This window comes from Rhinopithecus roxellana, chromosome 11 (genome assembly GCF_007565055.1).
Source record: "Rhinopithecus roxellana isolate Shanxi Qingling chromosome 11, ASM756505v1, whole genome shotgun sequence".
NCBI classification, from domain to species: domain Eukaryota; kingdom Metazoa; phylum Chordata; class Mammalia; order Primates; family Cercopithecidae; genus Rhinopithecus; species Rhinopithecus roxellana.
In genome coordinates, this window is record NC_044559.1 from 1,518,970 (window position 1) to 1,540,362 (window position 21,393).

Here is a 21,393-nt window from a genome sequence, read left to right on the forward strand (position 1 = left end):
AAGTTAAACTTTTTTTATCATGACCAAGCATATATCCTGAAATAAGCAGTGATCTTTCCTTAAAACCACGGCCTGTGAGTCCACATAATGGTGAGATCAGAGGTTAGGAAGTCCAAATTAAATTCAAGATATCTATGATCCACAATTAACCTTCCAAAAGTATAGACTTTACATGAGCTGTTGGCAAACGTTTCCTATAAAGGGCAAGATACATATTTTAGGCACTGTGGTCCAAGTCTGTTCCAGCTAATTAACTCTGCCACTGTGGCATGAAAGCACCCACAGAAAGTGTATAAATGGGCCAAGTGCAGTGGCTCATGCCTGTAATTCCAGCACTTTGGGCAACTGAGGCAGGCAAATCACAAGGTCAGGAGATCAAGACCATCCTGGCTACCACGGTGAAACCCCGTCTCTACTAAAAATACAAAAAATTAGCCTAGCATGGTGGCAGGCGCCTGTAGTCCCAGCTACTCAGGAGGCTGAGGCAGGAGAATGGCACAAACCCAGGAGGCAGAGGTTGCAGTGAGCCGAGATCACACCACTGCACTCCAGCCTGGGCAACAGAGCAAGATTCTGTCTCAAAAAAAAAAAAAAAAAAAAAGAGAGAGAGAGAGAGTATGTAAATGAATGAGAGTAGTTATGTAGCAATAAAACTTTATTTACAAAAATAGGCAGCAGGCTAGATTTGGCCCACAAGACTGTAGTTTGCCAAACACTGCTGTAAAGGGTTTCCTAGAGAATATGAAGGGTCACCATGACATGCCTGAGAACCATGAGAAAGGCTGCCTTTAGGTAAAATAACAGTGTATGCATAAGACGTCTTCAGTGATTCCAGGTACCCCTGCCCTTTTTCTGGTTTTCTCTTACACATCCCCCAAAATGTCTAATAATTGAATTGTGTGTTGTTCTCTCTCCCCACTTACCAGCTGAGATCTATCCAACTCTGTATACAAAACCAGTTAAATGTAAATTATCCAGAAGATTTAATGTAGTAAAATGTTTCATTTTGTTCAAATTTTAACAGAAAATGGAAGCCTTCAACCAAAAGAATGAATCTTGAATTTGGAGATTTTCATTTATTAACCGTGTGGTGGGGTAGGGGGTGGGGACAAGTGAGGCAGTAGGAAAAGGCAGGGTAAACAACAGGGCCTGACAACCCCAAGATCACATTTGATAAGCAGTCACTTACTCTACCTCTCCCAAAACTCTACTCTGGATCAAAGGCAGGCGTTTGTAAGACTGGTGCCAACTCTTGGTAGTGTCCCTAAGCAAGCAGAGGAGCACCAGGACTCACAAAATGGCTTCCTTCACACAACTCTAGAATCAATGAACAACAAAAAGGAACAAAACTGGGAGGGAACAACACATAGAAGAAAATTAGCTAAAACAATAATCTGTTCATAAAGTCTAGTTTTACAGTAAGTGGGTGAGTGATCATTGATAATAACAACAAAAAAAGGAAAATAGAACAGGTGATGTTAGTGTCTAGATATCACACACCATCTACTCTATTTCAAGCCTTTGATGAGGAAGATGAAGCACTACTTCAGTGCTTCAAGATGGAGCACTACTGTGCCCAAGAAACAGTCTGAATGTTTGTATTCAAGCACATCACACAAGACAAGAGGCACTTACTGCGGAGCTGCCTTGTACTCCCTGAGAGATCACAATAGCAGTGGTAAGCAGTTTTTTCATCACTAATGCACTAAAGTCCTCTGTTACAGATGACAAACTCCATGGGGCCTCTTGGAATACTTAGTCAAACTGACCATATCCAAAGCCCTATACCTATCATGCCAATAGCTACCTGTGGTGCTTCTGATATAATCATCATTATTACATCATTGGTACATGCCCATGACAAGCCTGAGAAGGGCTATTTATGGCACAGAAACACAGATGCAAGAGGGTCTCAAAATTTTTGCGGTTTTGAAGGACATCCCTCCTCACTGCCACTGAAGTTAGTCTTCTGATATGTACCACCACCACAACGCAACAGACTTACAAGTTTGCCTGAAACAATCTCTCTCCTATGCCAGACATATTTAGGATAAAAATGAGTTTACAAACAAACCATAAAACAGGCCATGCCATTTTTTATGTGAAGATTTACATGAAGAGTATAATCATATATTACTCACATTATTTTCTTTGCATAATCTCCAGACATCTTTTATATCAACTAAATTCATCTTTACATAAGAGTAACAGTTAAACCTCAGCACTATGCCTGACAATCCAGGCATGAGGGCTTCAATTTGACTAATGCTAACTTGCAAAATACAGCACACCTAACATGAACATCCACATCTAGAAGAGATACTGCCAAAGCTGGTTGTTGAAGAAACTAGAAATGGATGCCCATGTTCATGGATCAAAATACTTAATATTGTTAAAATGGCAATTCTTCCCAAGTTGATACAGAGAGTCAAAGCAATCTCTATCAAAAACTGAGCTGACTTCTTTACAGAAATTTGACAAGCTGATTTGAAAATTTATATGAAATTCAAGGGACTCAGATCTGCCAAAACAATCTCGAAAAAGAAGAACAAAGTTGGAGAGCTCACATTTCCAGATTGCAAAACTTAAGACAAAGGAACAGTAATCAAGACTGTGTGGTACTGGAATAAGAATAGATATATCAATGGAATAGAATTTAGACTTCAGAAATAAACTCACGTATCTATAGTCAGCTGATTTTCAAGAAGGGTGCCAAGATCACTCCTTGGGGAAAGAGTACTGTTTTCAACAAATGGTGATGGGACAACTGGATAGCCACATGCAAAAGAAATTTGGATCTCTTCCTCACACAAAGAAAAAATAGACAAACTACACATCATCAAAATAAAAACTTTTGTGCTTCAAAAGACACCACTGAGAAAGGGAAAAAACAGCCAGTCATAGTGGTTCACACCTATAATCCCAGAACTTTGGGGGGCCAAGGCAAGAGAATATCTTGAGGCTAGGAACTCAAGAAAGGCCTGGGTAATATAGCAAGACTCAACCTCTATTTAAAAAAAAAAAAGTGTAAAAGACAACTGATAGAAGAAAAAGTTTACAAATCATATATGTAATAAGGGACTTGTATCTAGAATACATAAAGAACTCTCTTAGGACTCAATAACATAAGGACAAAGCCAGGTGCAAGTAGCTCACATCTATAATCTCAGCATTTTGGGAGGCTGAGGTGGGAGGACTGCTTCAGGCCAGGAGTTCAAAACCAGTGTGTGAAACATATCGAGGCCCCGTCTCCACCAAAATAATAATAATAATAATAAAGACAAATAACCCAATGAAAAATGGGTTAATCAACATCATTAGCCATCAAGGAAATACAAATCAAAACTATCAGATATTACTTTAATTATGTTCATAATTAAAGACAAACAGTTAAGTGTTGGCAAGGATGTTGTAAAACTGAAACCCTCATATACTGCTAGTGGGGATCTATGTAGCAGTTATGAAAAATAGTCTGGCTCTTTCTCAAAATGTTAAATATCATATGACCCAAGAACTTCACTCCTAGGGTATACACACCCAAGAGAAATGCAAACATTTCCTCACACGAAAACTTGTCCATGAATGTATCACATTATTCTTAATAGCCAAAAGGTGGAAACAACCTAAATGTCCATCATATGATGAATGGATAAATCAAATAAGCTATATCCATTCAACAGAACCATATTCAGCAATAAAAAGAAATAAAGTACTGACACATGCCACAATATGGATGAACCTTTAAAAAATTGTGCTAAGTAGGCCTCCTAAGTAGGAGATGGCTACTGTTGCCCTATCTCACTCATCCCTTCCAGTTTTGAGAAGGCAATAGAAAGAGTACAAAGTCAGCAATCAGAAGGCAATAGAAAGAGTACAAAGTCAGCAATCAGAAACCTAAGTTCAAATCCTGGCTCTAATTGTGGATGTTGGGCAAACTGATGCATTTGTAAGCTGTTTGGTCTCCTCGTCTGTAAAAGAGAAGGGTAATCATGTCCACTCAGTTCACAGGGTTTCTGTGAAGATCAAATAAGACTGGTGTCCAGGCTGGGTGCGATGGCTCACGCCTGTAATCCCAGCACTTGGGAGGCCAAGGTGGGTGGATCACCTGTGGTCAGGAGTTTTTGACTAGCCTAGCCAACATGGCAAAACCCTATCGCTACTAAAAACACAAAAATTAGCCAGGTGTGGTAGTGGGTGCCTGTAATCCCAGCTGCTTGGGAGACTGAGGCAGAAGAATTGCTTAACTCGGGAGGCAGAGGTTGCAGTGAGTTGAGATCATGCCATTGCAATCCAGCCTGGGTGACAAGAGTGAAACATAGATGCTCTTAACATCAGCACATCTGCCGGCAGGCTTTTCCAGGCATTTGCAGTGATTTCTCTCACTGCATTACAAAAACCTGCAGGTTTGCTTTGTTTTTCCAGAACTATTTTCTGATCCCCTATGCCTCAGTCAAACACAGATTTACACAACTGGGACCGTGAATCCTTTCTAACATTTATGTACAACACATAAGCAGCTTGACTCTGAGAGGAAGCAAGGTTGACAATCCCCTTCCTAAAAGGAGAGTGGTAGGAAAGGCCAATGCTGAAGACAATCAGTATGGCTTCATAGTCAAACTGTTCTATGCTCTTTCCAGATGATTAACATAAATGAAGATTCTGCCCATTCCAAAAACAATGCTTTGGACAAATACAGATAACAATGTGGGGAGCTAGGAGAAGACAAATGCCAGCTGCAGCATCTCAGAGGAACGGCCACCCCAGGAAGCATTCACATGCCTCCCTGTACCCTTGTTTGCAGGGTGCCAGACTCTCCAGCAGCACCCTGCTCCTCCCTGCTGTAAATTGTATCTTAACATCCTGACTGGCATTGTTAGAATCAACAATTTGAAGCTAAGCCTGTTTTTATAAGGAGTAAATTTCATGTAAAAAATGAGAAGTCCATGCACAGCAGCTAACAGAAACAGAAAGAGAAAAAGCAGTAAAAGGAGTGAGGAGATCAATTCTAGATATCAGCACTGAATGATCAAAGCCAGACTTAAGGCTGTGGATATGGAGGGAGAAGTGAGGTCATTTGAAAAGCAGGACTAACATAACCTAGTGAGGGATCTGAACTGTCCCATGGTTTCTGGCTGTGTACTCACACGACAGGGATGCACAGAAAAGCAGCAGGGGAAGGAGGTAAGCTCAACGTGGACAGACCGAGCTTCACATGCCTTTAAGAAACCAAAGACATAGGCCAAGCGGTGGCTCATGCATGTAATCCCAACACTTTGGGAGGCCAAGGCGGGCAGATCACAAGGTCAAGAGTTTGAGACCAGCCTGGCCAATGTGGTGAAACCCAGTATCTACTAAAAATACAAAAATTAGCTGGGCGTGGTGGTGGTGGCCTGTAATCCCAGCTACTCCGGAGGCTGAGGCAGAAGAATCACTTGCACCTGGGAGGCGGAGGTTGCAGTAAGCGGAGAATGCGCCACTACACTCCAGCCTGGGCAACAGAGCAAGACTCCATCTCAAAAAAAAAAAAAAAGAAAACAAAGACATGTTCACAAATGCATATTGGGAGTCACCAGTATATCAAGATACATGAACATACATGGACAGAGAATCAGTCATTTATGTCATTTATGATATTATGTAGAACCTGTAGAATCAGTCATTTATGTCACTACGTACTACAAATAAATGCTAAAATACAATATCAATACCTAACATAAGAAAACCTCTATCTTGGGCCAGGCATGGTAGCTCAACAGCAAAGATGCAGTGACATGTACAATCATGGATACCTAAAAAGAACTAATGATATGAATAATAAAAATTATGCAAGTGAAAATATAAAGCAATTACTAACAACAAAAACTATAGAAGAAAGAAAATGTAATAATTTGGCTTTAAAATGAACACTACAAATTTCAACATGGACAACAGTGTAAACATTACGATGATATAAGCAACACTGATATAACCAAATTGGGAGGATGGGAAGAGGGAAGGTTGGGTAAAAAAGGAAGTCAACAGATAATAGCTAATGTTTGTGAGTCAAGAAACAGTATGAACATATTATTTGGAAACATGGAAGCAACTCTCAGAAGACACATGCGGCTGCCCTATGGGGAAGATTCTGCCCATTCCAACAACAATGCTGTGGACTGTGGAGGACCAGAGCAAAGGACTACTGTTTTTCATTCTAGGACATTAGGTACACCAAGTTGCTAATCACAGTTCTAAAATTCAGAAAACTACCAAAAATTAAAAATTTTTAAAAACCACTCTACCCTTTCTTTACTTATTTAACACTAAAACTAATTGAACTCCTAGGCCAGGCGCGGTGGCTCATGCCTGTAATCCCAGCACTTTGGGAGGCCAAGGCGGGCGGATCACGAAGTCAGGAGATCGAGATCATCCTAACGTGGTGAAACCCTGTCTCTACTAAAAACACAAAAAATTAGCCGGGCATGGTGATGGGCACCTGTAGTCCCAGCTACCTGGGAGGCTGAGGCAGGAGAATGGTGTGAACCCAGGAGGCGAAGCTTGCAGTGAGCCAAGACCGCCCCACTGCACTCCAGTCTGGGCAACAGAGTGAGACTCCATCTCAACAACAACAACAACAAAAAACTTGATTGAAATCCTTGGAGCCGAAACCTGACCTGAACTGACAGGAAGCTACTCAAAACTATACTTACGCTACTTAGTGTAAATATTATATATACTTCAATGCAGAAATAGCACATTTGAGTAAGGCATCTTACTCCAAGCCTCGATAGGAGTATCTGATAATTTACAGTATATGTAGCAGATTACTTGTCTAAAAACCTGAGAATTTCTAAATTCCAAAATATTTCTAATCCTAGAGTTTTGAATAAGAGAGTTTGGGCTTACAATTCATTTTTCAAAATGAAATGTATTCCTTTTATTACATGTATTTTAGTACACATATTACTTTTATTTTTTAGATTTTGAAGATATTTTGAAGAACTCAATGGAGAGAAAGTATAAAAAGAATAACAGGTATGAGACTCATGTGACCTTAAATGGATCAACACCTAATGCCACACACTTTCCAAAAGTGGCATTATTCCTGGATCATTATTTAGATAATAAATAAAGAGATTACCTTGTCTCATTAAAAATTTGAAAAAGAAGGCAAGAAAACTTCACTTTACTCCTCATTCATATCCCGCTACTGTCCCATCTACACTACTCTTCCAGGAAAAGGTGTCTACACTCACATTCAACATTTCCTCACTTTCTATACACATTTCAACTAACTACAATCTGGCTTCCGTACAGTAAGGTCTACCATGCTCTCCATATTAAGCCTAAAAATTGTTTTGCAGCCCTCATGTTATTTGACTTGATACTTTTACTCTCTTCCTAGTCTTAAAATACTCTTTTGACTTAAATGACATAACACCGTCCTAGTGGTCCTGCTCCATCTCCACCTCTGCAGATCTATCTCCTATAGTATGACATTGAATGCAGAGATTCCTCAAAGTTTCATTTAACCCTCTCTGATTCTCGTTCTGTGCTCCCTTTTCCTGGGTGATTTAATCCATAACTTTGGCTTGAATGCCCACCTTTGCAGATGTTATTTAAAAAGAAAATATTGATAAATCAGACTTTATTGAATTCAAAACTTTTGTACTTTAAAAGATACCATTAATAAAACAGAAGATAAGCCACCGACTGGGGAAAAAATACTTGACAATCATATATCTGATAAAAGACTTGTATTTAGAATAAAGAACTCCTACATAAGACAAACAACATAATTTTAAAATAAACAAAATATATTAACAGACGTTTCATCAAAGAAGATATATGACAGCCAGGCTCTCATATATATGTGCCTGTAGTCCTAGTCATTCGGGAGGCTGAGGCAATACGGTGGTTTGAGCCCATGAGTTCCAGGCTACAGTGAGCAATATACTCCATTCTGGGCAACAGCGTGAGACCCTGTCTCTAAAAAATAAAATAAAATAATGAAGACATATGAATAGCTAATAAACTCACGAAAAGATGCTGCAAATTAAAACCACAATAATATATCACTATACCCCCCCTAGAATGGCTACTACCAAAAACACTAGAATGGCTCCAATCAAAAAGACAGTCAATACTAATTGTTTGATATAGAAAAATTAGATCTCTCATGTATTTCTGGTGAGAATATAAAGTGGTATAGATATCAGGAAAACAGTCTGGCAGTTTCTTGAAAAGTTAAACATAAACTTATCATATGACCCAGGAACTGCAGTCCTTGGAATTCATCCAAGAGATATGAAAACATATGTCCACACAAAGACACACATATGAATGTGCATAGCAGCATTCCTCATAATAGCCCAAAACTGGGAATATCCCAAATGTCCACCAACTAAAGAATAGATAAAAAATGTGGCTTATCTATACAATGAAATTCTATTCAGCAATTAAAAGGAACAAACCAATCATATACACTACAGCATGGATGAACCTCAAAGACTATGCAAATTGAAACAAGTCAGACACAAAAGACTATATATTATACAATTCTGTTTTTATAAAGTGTCTTGAGAAGGCTGAGAAGGCAGATCAGTGATTGCCTCATGTTGGGTGTAGTTGTGGGTATGATATGACCTGCAAATGGGCAAGAGGGAACTTTGGGGGCAAAGGAAATGTCTTAAACTGGATTACAATGATGCTGCACTGCTTCAAATTTACTAATCACTGAATTGCTATACTTGTAACAGGTGAATTTTATGGTGCCTAAATTACACCTCAAGATACTCATTTAATACAGCTTACAAGGCCCTATGTACCTATCCCACCTCATTTTGTACTACCCCTCTCTCTATAGTCCAGCAAAAGCAGTGTTTCTTCAGTCCCCTCAGATCTCCCAGCACCTTCCCACCACAGCCTATTTATATGGTATTCTCTGCCTGCAACACTCTTCCTTCCCCTTCTAGGCTAACTAACTCTTCCTCAACCATCTGACCATCCTGACAGAGGAAATTCCACATTCATAGTTCTTTATAGGATTAATGAAGAACCTCTACTTCATTAACAATGTTCACAGTTAGAATGTTACATTTATTGAGTTATTTAATTAACGACTTTCTCCCCTATTCAGCGTAAGCTCCCCAAAGGCAGCATATCTCATTTCGCTCACCTTTGTATCTCTCTCTCTGTGGCCTATCACATAAGATCTATTCAATAAATGCTGGTTGGATCAATCTCTCTGAGACAGCAGCCAAAAATGGCTGAGAATTTCATTTGCAACTCAAACTATTAAGCAACACTGTTCTCTGTCTCAAATCCTGATCAAGTACCCTAGTGGAGATTTGAAAATAACTAACAAAAATTCAATATTTGTCAACCAGGTACAATTCATTTCAAATGGGAAGAAACCCATTGATCTTTAAATATCTGCAGCAGATTGACCACACTGCACTTAGTTGAAAATTGAAATGGAATTCAAATATAGCAGAATGTAGTCTAAGTATCTTTAAGAATAATTTTAAAAGATGACAAGTATAAGTAGTTTAGAATTACTGATCAAAGCATTTTAAGACAGAGGAAAACTTAAGTTTCCTAAGTTATGGATGAGAAATTTCAACCTTTGAGTCAAAAACCCAATTGCTAGTGTTAGTGAGAGGTGACAATGTGCTAGCAGCCCTCACTCTCAGCGCCTCCTCCGCCTCCGGCCTCGGCTTCCACTCTGGCGGTGCTTGAGGAGCCCTTCAGTCCGCCACCGCACCTTGGGAGCCCCTCTCTGAGCTGGCTGAGGCCGGAGCCTCCTCCCTCTGCTTGCGGGTGTGGAGGGAGAGGCAGCGGGTGGGAACCAAGGCTACAGCTGGGGGCCGGTGTGAGTTCTGGCTGGGGCGGGGGCGGGCGCCAGCTCCGAGGGCCCAGCACACGGAGCTGCCCGCCAGCACCGCTGGCCCAGGGCAGTGAGAGGCTTAGCACCCAGGCCAGCAGCTGCGGAGGTTGCCAGGTCCCCCAGCGGTGCCGGCCAGCCATTTCTCCCCAGGCCCTAGGTGCCTTCCCACAGGGCAGGGCTCCAAGACCTATGGTCTGCCATGTCTGAGCTCCTCCCCCTGCTGCGGTGGGCTCCCCTACAGATAACGCCCCTGCTCCACGGCACCCGGTCCCATCCACAGCCCAAGGGCTGAGGAGTGCAGGTGTGGCTCAGGACTGGGGGGCAGCTCCGCCTGCAGCCCTGGTGCAGGATCCGCTGGGTGAAGCCAGCTGGGCTCCTGAACTGGATGGGGACTTGGAGAACTTTTATTTCTAGCTGAAGGATCGTAAATACACCAATCAGCACTCTGTGTCTAGCTCAAGGTTTGTGAACACACCAGTTGGTACTCTGTATCTAGCTAACCTAGTGGAGACTTGGAGGACTAGCACTCTGTGACTCTGTTTAGCTCAAGGATTGTAAATATACCAATCAGCACTCTGTGTCTAGCTCAGGGTTTGTGAATACACCAATCAGCACTCTGTGTCTAGCTCAGGGTTTGTGAATACACCAACTGGTACTCTGTATCTAGCTAACTAGCACTCTGTGACTGTGTCTACCTCAAGGATCGTAAATGCACCAATCAGCACTCTATCAAAATAGACCAATCAGCGCTCCGTAAAATAGACCAATCAGCTCTCTGTAAAATGGCCCAATCAGCAGGATGTAGGTGGGGCCAGATAAGGGAATAAAAGCAGGCTGCCCCAGCCAACCAGCTGCAACCCGCTCAGGTCCCCTTCCACACTATGGAAGCTTTGTTCTTTCCTTCTTTGCAATAAATCTTGGTGCTGCTCACTCTTTGTGTCCACACTGCAGTTATGAGCTGTAACACTCACCTGCGAAGGTCTGCAGCTTCACTCCTGAAGCCAGTGAGACCATGAACCCACCGGGAAGAACGAACAACTCCAGATGCGCTGCCTTTAAGAGCTATACCACCACAAAGGTCTGCAGCTTCACTCCTGACAGCGAGACCACGAACTCACCAGAAGGAAGGAGCTCCAGACACATCTGAATGTCTGAAGAAATAAACTCCGGACACACCATCTTTAAGAACTGTAACACTCACTGCGAGGGTCCGTGGTTTCATTCTTGAAGTCAGTAAGACCAAGAACCCACCAATTCCGGACACAATAGCAAGTTACAGAAGCTTGCTATCAAACAGTCGAACGAGAACCCAAATATGCTACTGCACTAGTATCATCTCAAAGCCTTCTTCCCTTCACTCACCCAGGAAAGAAGGCTCCCCCTGCCACATCACATCTCACCCTCTGTCTCACTATCACTTAACCACGGGTTAGCAAGGCTAGCCTTAAGCTATAAAGCTATAAAGACTGCTCTGCTCCTGCCTTTTACTGAAATGAAGACCAAAATTAAACTTGAAAGCTCTGAGAAATTTCGGGAAGATGACAGAGAAACACCACAAGGTCTCCGTATGTTATCCACTAAAAACAAATCTGATACAAATTTTGTTATGTGGGCTGGCCTGTTAAAACTATTAGCTTTAAAAACAATGAGTTCATTTTAAAATATAAAAATTAACTTTTGTTTTTGTTTTCGAGAAAAGGAGTCTCTCTCTGTTGCCCAGGCTTGAGTGCAGTGGTGCGATCTTGGCTCACTGCAACCTCCACCTCCCTGGTTCAACCAATTGCCCTGCCTCAGCCTCCTGAGTAGCTGGGATTACAGGTGCACGCCACCACGCCTGGCTAATTTTTTACATTTTTAATAGAGACGGGGTTTAGCCATGTTGGCCAGAGTGATCTCGAATTCCTGACCTCAGGCAGTCTGCCCACCTCGGCCTTCCAAAGTGCTGAGATTACAGGCGTGAGCCACCGAGCCTGGCCATGAACTGAAATTTTTTAATGCAACAAGAATAAAGCAGGCCAGGAGTGGTGGCTCACACCTGTAATCCTGACACTTTAGGAAGCCAAGGTGAGTGAATCGCTTAAGCTCCAGGAGTTTGAGACCAGTCTGGGCCACATGGTGAGACCCCATCTCTACTAAAAATACAAAAAAATTTGCTGGGCATGGTGGTGCACGCCTGTGGTATCAGCTACTTGGGAGACAGGGAGCTACTGGGAGGATCACTTGAGCCCAGGGGACAGAGGTTGCAGTGAGCCAAGATCGTACAACTACACTCCAGCCTGGGTGACAGAGGGAGAACCTGTCTCAAAAAAAAAAAAAAAAGTAACTACCATAAAATATATATACAATTACCAAGAGTGAAGAAATCATAAGACAAATACATCCCACAGACTAAAGTTTACCCAGACACAAAGGACTGAAGTTTGTTAGTTTTTAACTCTCCTAGAGTAATTTAGAGCATTAGCAGGTGCAGTGGCTTGCACCTGTAGTCCCAGCTACTTGGGAAACTGAGATGGGAGGACCACTTTAGGCCAGGAGTTCGAGACTGGCCTGGGCAACATAGTAAGACCTTGTCCCCCACCAAAAAAATTCAGATCATTACTAGAGGTAATAAATGGTACAATAAATGTTAAAACAATAATAAATAAGCAGTGCTGAAGATAAGTAGAAAATAAAATCCAAAACATAAATGATTTAAACAGATAAAAGTATCTGAAAAAACTAAAAAGTATCAACATACTGCCTGTGAGTAATAATGCTGGAGGAAAAAACTAGATGAAAGCACTTGCAAATCGTAAGTACTTTACATGCATATTTCATTTAAATCTCACAGCAGTGCCAGGAGGGAGAGAAACAAAATTTTATCTCCCTTTCATGCATGGCTTAAAGAAATTAATCAACTTGCCCAAGTTTTCACAGCCATATTTCAAGGACTCTCAGCTGCTAGCATTTGCCTGATCTTACAGAAGGTGCCAACAAAAAAGTTTTATGCAACTAGACCGTAATTGCCCCTGACTAACCTGGGATTCCAAGGTGCCACTTTCAGAGATGTTAGAATGGATAAAAATGCACAACTTATGCTTGACTAAATAAGATAGCGTGCAGCAACCTACCAGGTGAACCTAAAATATGTAGTGGTTTTGTTTTGTTTTTTTTAATTTCACAGTGGCACTGCTACGGGAAGGACTAAGATAAAACATGGTATGTTCCTGTCTTTGTTGTAGTAAAGAAGAGTTATTATAATCCCTGTGGATATAGAAGACAACATGGAATTCACATTTGAAGTATTAAAGAGTGACATGCCTTTTGCTGCCTTTTTTGTCTATACAGAGGGACACTTAACTAAAGCAATGGTTATATCTGCCTAAAATTTGGCAAAGATAATAAATTAGATATTTCAAAAGTGGGTTATTTTAAGGCACTAAGATATGCCTCAAGCAGTTAGGTCTAATTCATGGCAGATATTTAACTGTATCATTTTGAGTGCACTTACAAATTTGTATCACAAGCCACAGAAAAGAAACACTGCATTTAAAAACTATAGCCCATATCCTTATGTTCTTTCATCTTTATTCTAGTAGACTATGCGAGGTATTTCCAACACACAACCTCAGAGGTTGAAGCCAAGAAGAGTGACAGAATGAATTCAAGGTGTGCCAACAATGCTACCCAGTAGGAAGAAATTCTATAAAAACTGGGCCCCTAAGGAAAACAACAAAGCCTAAAGCTGGAAGTCTTGTCCAAATGCAAGTGCTTGGCTAAGAGAGAGCTGTCAGGCTGTAGACTGAAAGGCAGTGCATGTAATTTAGAATCCCCAGACTAACAGAGACCACAGCTGCGTGAGAGTAAGATGCTAATATGGGGCAGGACAGGACTCAGCTCCAGACAGTGCATGCTATCGGGACTCCTTCCACGACTTGGGAAGACCTCAGTACAACCACTCTGGCAGGTATGTGAATTAGGTAAACAAGGTGTGATTACTGGGAAAAGGGCCTGGACTAATGCCTGGGCTTTCTGAAAGATTTTGCATCTCAGGGAAATTATGGAATAGCCATAGTATTCCCTTGGTAATAGAATACAAAAATACTGAAAACACTCAAAGTTAAGAAAAGGGAAAAGAGAAGATTTGTTAGGGTTCTTTCAGCACTTCACTTCTGAGAAACAGAAGTATGAGTCTAACTGCCTTTGGAGTTGAAAAACACCTTCAATCCATCAAGCACAGAAATAGTCTGCCTTTGGCTAGGTGCGGTGACTCATGCCTATAATCTTCGGGAGGCCGAGGAAGGTGGATCACCTGAGGTCAGGAGTTCGTGTGACCAGCCTGTCCAACATGGTGAAACCCCGTCTCTACTAAAAATACAAAAATTAGCCCAGCATGGGGGCAGGCGCCTGTAATCCCAGCTACTCAGGAGGCTGAGGAAAGATAATTGCTTAAACCTGGGAAGTGGAGGTTGCAGTGACCCAAGATCATGCCATTGCACTCCAGCCTGGGTGACAAGAGCAAGACTCCATCTCAAAAAAAAAAAAAAAGAAAGAAAGAAAAAAAGAAAAAGAAAAGAAATAGTCTACCTTCTCGAACTCCTACAAGAGCTCCTCAGTGCTTGCCCTGCAGAGAACAATGTCTGCAATGTCTGATCCCTATAGATAAGGAAAGGGAAGGAGAGATCAAGGCTCCAGCATCCCAGAGTTCCCCCTGGGTATTCACCACACCATAAGAGAAGAAAGCTATTTACTTTTCTGCCTCCCTCCTTGAAGGTTCAGTAATGAAGCCATGATTAGAACTGGAGGCATGGATTCCAGCCACTTATCAAAAGATGTTCCATTTTCTCTTGCTATGTAACAAACTACCCAAAACTTTGTTGCTTGAACATCCATGATTTCCTATTTCTCGTAATTCCATGGATTGGCTAGGCAGCTCTTCTGCTGCCCTTACCTGACTTACATAGGCTGCTTCGCTGGGTTCAGCAGGGAAGGCAGGGCCTTCTCCATGTGGCCTTTTCTTCTAGGCTTTTTCACATTGTGGCAGCAGCATCCCAAGACAGTTCACCCACTACACATGGTGCCCCTGCTTACACTGTGTCCGCTAATGTCCCATTCAAGTCACATGATTGAGACCAAAGTCAAGAAGGGGGAAAAGAGACTCTACCACTTGATGGGTGCTGTGGTTTGGATGTGTCCTCCAAGTTCATGTATTGGAAACTTAATCCCCAATGCAACAGTGTTGACGGGTGGGACTTGTAAGAGGTGATTAGGCCATGAGGGCTCTGCCCTCCCTAATGGATTAATGCTGTTATTGAGGAAGTAGGTTAGTCATCATGGGAGTGGGTTCCTAATAGAAGAATTAGTTCAGCCTCCTTCCCTTCTCTCCGTCCCATGAATGTGCTCTCTTGCCCATCTGCCTTCCACCATGGGATGATGCAGCAAGAAAGCCCTCATCAGATGTGAGCCCCTCAACCTTGGACTTCCTAGGCTGCAGAAATGTAAGAACTAAATGTCTGTACTTTCTTAATTACCCCATCTCAGGTACTCTGTTACAGCAGCACAATGTGGACTAAGACAATGGGAGAAACATGTGAAGTCACACTGCAAACAGGCAGAGCTGGGAGCGGTGCGGGTGGTGGGGTGGTGATTCATTAGGAGCCATTTTGTAACAATTTACCACATATTGTTTTCCCTACTTTTGCCTCTGATAATAATAGCTTTTATCAGTATAATTTTTTTTCAGGCGTTTTCATACCTATTATATATTCAGAGTTAATTATGATCTTTATAATATGGGGGAAAAGGTGCTCAACTCTATTTCTACTACAGAATAACATTAATAAATAGATCCAAAAATATTCCCAAGGTTTAGAGACTAGAATTCCCTCTAGCAATCCATACCTCTTGAAGATCTTATGTTCCTTAACAAACACATGGATCTTGTGAAGCATCTTTAGTAGGCTGACAGAGGAAGAAACTGTGGCCAAAGTTTATAATAGAAAAATCGAAGGCAATTATACTCCATTTGAAGTGCTTCCGGCAGAAAGAATTCTCAGCATGCCACTGTACAACGCAGCACATAAAGACAATGGCATACACTGCTCTGCACCAGCCAGCTGTCATCTCAGGCAGGAACAAGCATATTCTCTACATACTGCAGTAAACCAGAAAAACCAGAACAGGATTTGCCTCACTACTCACCTTATCCCCTGACCATCCGAGATATGTCTGCCCAGGTAGGACAAATCTTCTCAAGGACCCCTGTACATGCCATGGTCAAACTTACCCTTGTTCATTCTGTCCCACCTTCTTGGGATGTTCTTCCCTCTTTGCCTATCAGGCCCAAAATTCTCTGGCCTTCAGACCATACCTCAAAGTATCTCTTCTCTACAAGCAAAACACGTTCCCCTTTCCCTTCCTTACTACCTATAGCACTTACCCAATTTCTTTACAGGTGGACATTAATCATATAAAAACAGTCTTTCAATATAAGTGATGGTTAATTTCACATGTCAACTTGACTAGGCCATGATATCCAGATATTTGGTCAAACATTCCTCTGAATGTTTCTGTGAAGGTATTTTTTAGATAAGATTAACATTTAAATTGGTAGACTTTTTTTTAAGGCAGGACAGGATTTATTCCCATTTTACAGATGAAGAAACACTCAGAGAGGTCAAGTGATCCACCTGCTCTAGGTCTCAAGTCAATACATGACTCAGCTGAAATTTCCTCCCCTAGATGTATACACAATGGGAGTAATGCCAGACCTGCTTCTCAAAACAGATATGTACAAGAAAACTGTTTTAGTCTAATTCTTCTGACAACTGGAAAGTAAATATTCACCAGGCCCTGTGCACATAATATTACCATAAGTCAGAAGTCTGTTATTAGGAGCATAAAACCATGGTGCAGATTGGGAGTGGGAAGATAACACAGAAACGATACCAAGAGTTTCTGTCAACTGCCCCTGGTTTGAGTTCAACATTTTTTTAAGAGATGCAATTTTTTTTTTTTTTAGGAGATGGGGTTTCACTATGTTGCCCAGCTGGACTTGAACTCCTAGGCTCAAGTGATCCTCTTGCCTCAGCCTCCCAAGTATCTGGGACTATAGGTGCCTGTCACCACACCCAGCTTCTAAATTGGTAGATTCTGAGTAAAATATCCTGCTTTCCATAATGTGGGTGGGCCTCAACCAATCAGTTGAAGGCCTTAATATAAAAACGACTGACCTCCCCCAGAAGAGGGAATTCTGCCAGCAGACTGCCTTCAGTCTTCAACTCCAGAATCAACTCTTCCCTGAGCCTCCAGCCTGCCAGCCCACCCTACAGATTTTAGACTTGTCAGTCTCCACAATCATATGAATCAATTCCTTAAAACAAATCTCTCTCTCTCTCCCGATCTCTAGTCTATCTATATATATATACAGGTATATCTGTACACACACACACAAACACACACACACACACAGACACACACACCCTATTGGTTTTGTTTCCTTGGAGAACTCTGACTGACACAATATATCACACAGTTTAGATCATTCCTTGCAGGGTATAAAGCCTGGCCTACTTAAAAGGCTATATGCTCCCTGGACCGTTGCATATTTTTTAGCAATCCCTGCAGTCTTCTGTACCATCATGTTTCTTTAGTATTCCCTAAGATGTTCCATACAGAGCAGGGGTAAAATATTCCAGGAACTTTAATTTGTGCTTCCTTATGACTAAACCTTGTATCCTTCCAGTTTCCTAACCTTTCTGCACCACTGACTGTGATATGTATATATACTAAAGAAGCTGAAAGAAAGAAAAGGAATACTGCTCCCATTTTCCCATGGTGAAATCCCAAAGGTGGGTAATGTCTATTAAAAACTAGTAGTTTTATCACTAACTGGCACACAGGTGGTAGAATGTTTTAAAAAAAAAAAACAAAAACTACAAACTATTATTTGCTTTATGATCCTGGAATCCATTCTTTTTAATTTTCTCCACCTAGAAAACACCTTTTAGTGAAAAAACTATAATAAAAGCCAAAAAAAGTTGTAGTCGATCATCAAAATAATAATCCAAGACCAAATTTAAAGTAATATAAATGTAAATCAGGAAATGGTTTTTAAAGTCAGCTACCACGGTCTTAGAGATTTTCACTTTATTTTAAATCCCTTTGGGAAGACCTAGAAAATTTCATTCATTTATCCTAAGCAAACAAATGGACAAGCATGTATTTTCATAGTCTGACCCAAACAATGAATTGGTTCATCCATCATTTTCCAAGCATCTTCTAAGTGCCAGGCTCCTACTAGGAACTGGAAAATTTTAGAAGTGAACTGGTGCTATCGTTCCTCCCTTAAAATATATTAGTGAATGCCCAGAAAATAAAGAATGCTCACATTTATTAAGCTACTCTCTTACAATGTGCATATTTCTGCTACTACCAGTTGTGTACATTATCAAAAACCTATTGTTTAATCTCCAAACCTGTTTATGTCAGTTGTACTCATTCTGCAATGGTATAATTGAATACTATATAAACTGATCACAAATGGACAAAAATGTGGTTACAAAAGTAAGAAGCTACTATTTCTATAAAACCTAAGTTGAATACTTTGGAAAGCATCCACCCAGGCATATTACTTTCCTTAAAATTTTTTGACAAATTGATTATATATAAAACAACTATAAAAGACTAGAAAACAATTCTAAAATACCAGAATTCTGGCCAGGTGCAGTGGCTCATACCTGTAATCCCAGTGCTTTGGGAAGCTGAGGCAGAAGGATCACTTCAGGCCAGGAGTTTGAGACCAGTCTGAGCAACACAGCAAGACCCCATCTCTACAAAAAAAAATTTCATTAAAAAAAAAGATAGCACTCTATGCTCCGATTGCTTCAAACATTCCTGAAGTCTTAAACAGAGTGAAACTAGGAAACACAAAAGCTACTCTATAAATGTGGCTTTTAACAATAATACAGAACTGAGAGGACCCATAATACTCAAAGAAAGATTACTACCCTAGATTACGAGACTGGCCTTTTGCATCCTCCACTACTCCCAGAACAATCCATCAGTAGCAGTAACATTACACTTGAATACCTCCTGAAGTCAAGTTGTTTTATTTAAAACTGAAATACCCCTCTAAAAAACAACAACAACAAAATTAAGTATGTATGTACAAGGTATTCACTGCAGCACTGTTTCTAACAGCAAGACACTAAAGACAATCCAAATGTCCATTAATATGGGACTGACAATAAACTATGGTAAATTCACACAATGAAATAGAAAAAAGGCATAAAGAATGCCCCTATATACTTCTATGGAGTAATCAGCAGGAAATAAGAAGAAGACAAAAAAGCAAGAAGAAAATTATGTGTAGTGTGCTACCATTCACCTAAGATGGGATTAGGAGGCAGAAACTATATGTGTGTGCACATGCATGGATGTGTACACACACACACACACTCTTGCTCATATGTTTTAAATGGAATGTAGGGGAGAAAAATAGAGGGAACCACAATCAGAGCTAGACTTTTCTGATTCTGCCTTGTTTTACACATTTAGCTCTGGAACCATGTACATGTTTTCCACAATTACTTATTTAAAAAATAATTGAAAAACTATCATCTCTAAAATTCAAGAGCAACATGAAATGAACCTAAATATTTATTAAATTAGTGGCACAATCATACAAAAAGGAATTATTTCAAATGACTTAAAATAGTTTTACCAGACATCCCTAGAGGAATCTATCCTAAAAATGAAAAGAATTTGGAAAAGTGCTTTTAATTCTTAAACTATTTTCAGTAATCATATTGTTAGCAGTAACACTGATAAGTAATGGTATCAATATGATTAAGAACCAAAATTTTTAGCATGAGACAAATATAAAATTAAAGAAATTCAACAAAATCATCTATTCCTAAGTTTATACTGGAAAAATAAGTATGAAACTCATAAAATATTTTACCTTAAAAACAACGTATTTCCTAGCCCCATCCTCTGAAAAGACCTAGAAGTAACAACCAATCTGTAGTTTTCAGACTGTGGTCACTAAATACAATTTCCCTCTGAAAGGAACCAGGGCTGGTTGAAGAAAGGGATAATTCCAGATCTATGGCTGTTAATGTACAAGATGAACCTGGACATCTTGTCACACAAGAAAGCAAGAAGCCATCAGAGGCACTCATGCCAAAACGACCCAGGAGCTAATGTAAAGGCACTCCCGTTGGCCAAAGAAGGGACAATTTGGGCCAGGTGCAGTGGCTCATGCCTGTAATCTCAGCTCTTTGGGAGGCCAAGGCAGGTGGATCACCTGAAGTCAGGAATTCGAGACCAGCCTGACCAAAATGGAGAAATCCCATCTCTAGTAAAAATACAAAATTAGGGCCGGGTGTGGTGGCCCATGCCTGTAATCTCAGTACCCTGGAAGGCCAAGGTGGGCGGATTGTCTGAGGTCAGGCATTCAAGACCAGCCTGGCCAACGTGATGAAACCCCGTGTCTATTAAAAATACAAAAATTAGCCAGGCGTGGTGGTGTGCACCTGTTGTCCCAGCTACTTGGGAGGCTGAGGCAAGAGAATTGCTTGAACCCAGAGGTGGAGGCTGCAGTGAGCCGAGATTACGCCACTGCATTCCAGCCTGGGCAACAGAGTAAGACTCTGTCTCAAAAAAAAAAAAAAATACAAAATACAAAATTTCGTGGGCATGGTAGTGCATGCCTGTAATCCCAGCTACTCAGGAAGCTGAGGGAGGAGAACTGATTGAAGTTGGGAGGTAGAGGTTGCAGTGAGCTGAGATCATGCCATTGCACTCCAGTCTGGGCAACAAGAATGAATTCGGTCTCAAAAAAAAAAAAAAACAGGACCATTTGATCATTAATAAGAACAACTGCGGCCTGCGGCTGGGTACACTGGTTTGTGCCTTATAGTCCCAGCTCCCAGCTACCAGGGAGGGTAAGGAGAGAGGATCACTTGAGACCAGCCTGGGCAACATAGTGAGACTTCTGTCATTAATTTAATTAACTCATTAAAGAATAACTGCAATGAACTTAAGAAATCATCAAATATATTAAATTCACATGTTGGCAGGGCGTGATGACTCACACCTGTAATCTCAGTACTTTGGGAGGAAGAGGTGGGAAAATCTCTTGAGGCCAGAAGTGTAAGACCAGCCTGGGCAACATAGTGAGATTCCATCTCTCCTAAAATGATTTCTTTTTTAATTAGCTGTGTTTGGTGGTGCATGCCTGTGGTCCCAGCTACTTGGGAGGCTGAGGCAGGAGGATCACTTGAGCCCAGGAGGTTGAGGCTGCAATGAGTCATGATTACACCACTGCACTCCAGCATGAGGGACACTGCAAGACCCTGTCTCAAAAAAAAAAAAAAGAAAAGAAAAAGAAAAAGAAAACAGCATCTGTTTATAATGATATTTTTTTTAAATAAAGGAAAAAACACTGGCCATTTTTGGAAATGCTAGGGACCCTCCAAGAGTTATAAGTAAAGAGAAAGAGTCACTCATTTAACCTGACTTCCCTGTATAAGTTATACCTCTGG

At 41.0% G+C, this 21,393-nt stretch overlaps 1 protein-coding gene across 8 annotated transcripts in view; it reads right to left on the reverse strand.

The window, feature by feature from the left end:
- The window catches only part of MARCHF8 (membrane associated ring-CH-type finger 8), a 150,023-nt gene that overhangs the window by 94,597 nt on the left and 34,033 nt on the right, over positions 1 to 21,393 (reverse strand). For 5 of the 8 annotated variants that reach the window (XM_030940057.1, XM_030940059.1, XM_030940058.1 and 2 more), the window contains exon 2: positions 18,583 to 18,675. The exons of the other annotated variants lie outside the window; for them this stretch is intronic. The gene's annotated coding sequence lies outside the window, so the exon portion shown is untranslated. The remainder of the gene's footprint in view (positions 1 to 18,582; positions 18,676 to 21,393) is intronic. 8 annotated transcript variants of the gene reach the window in all.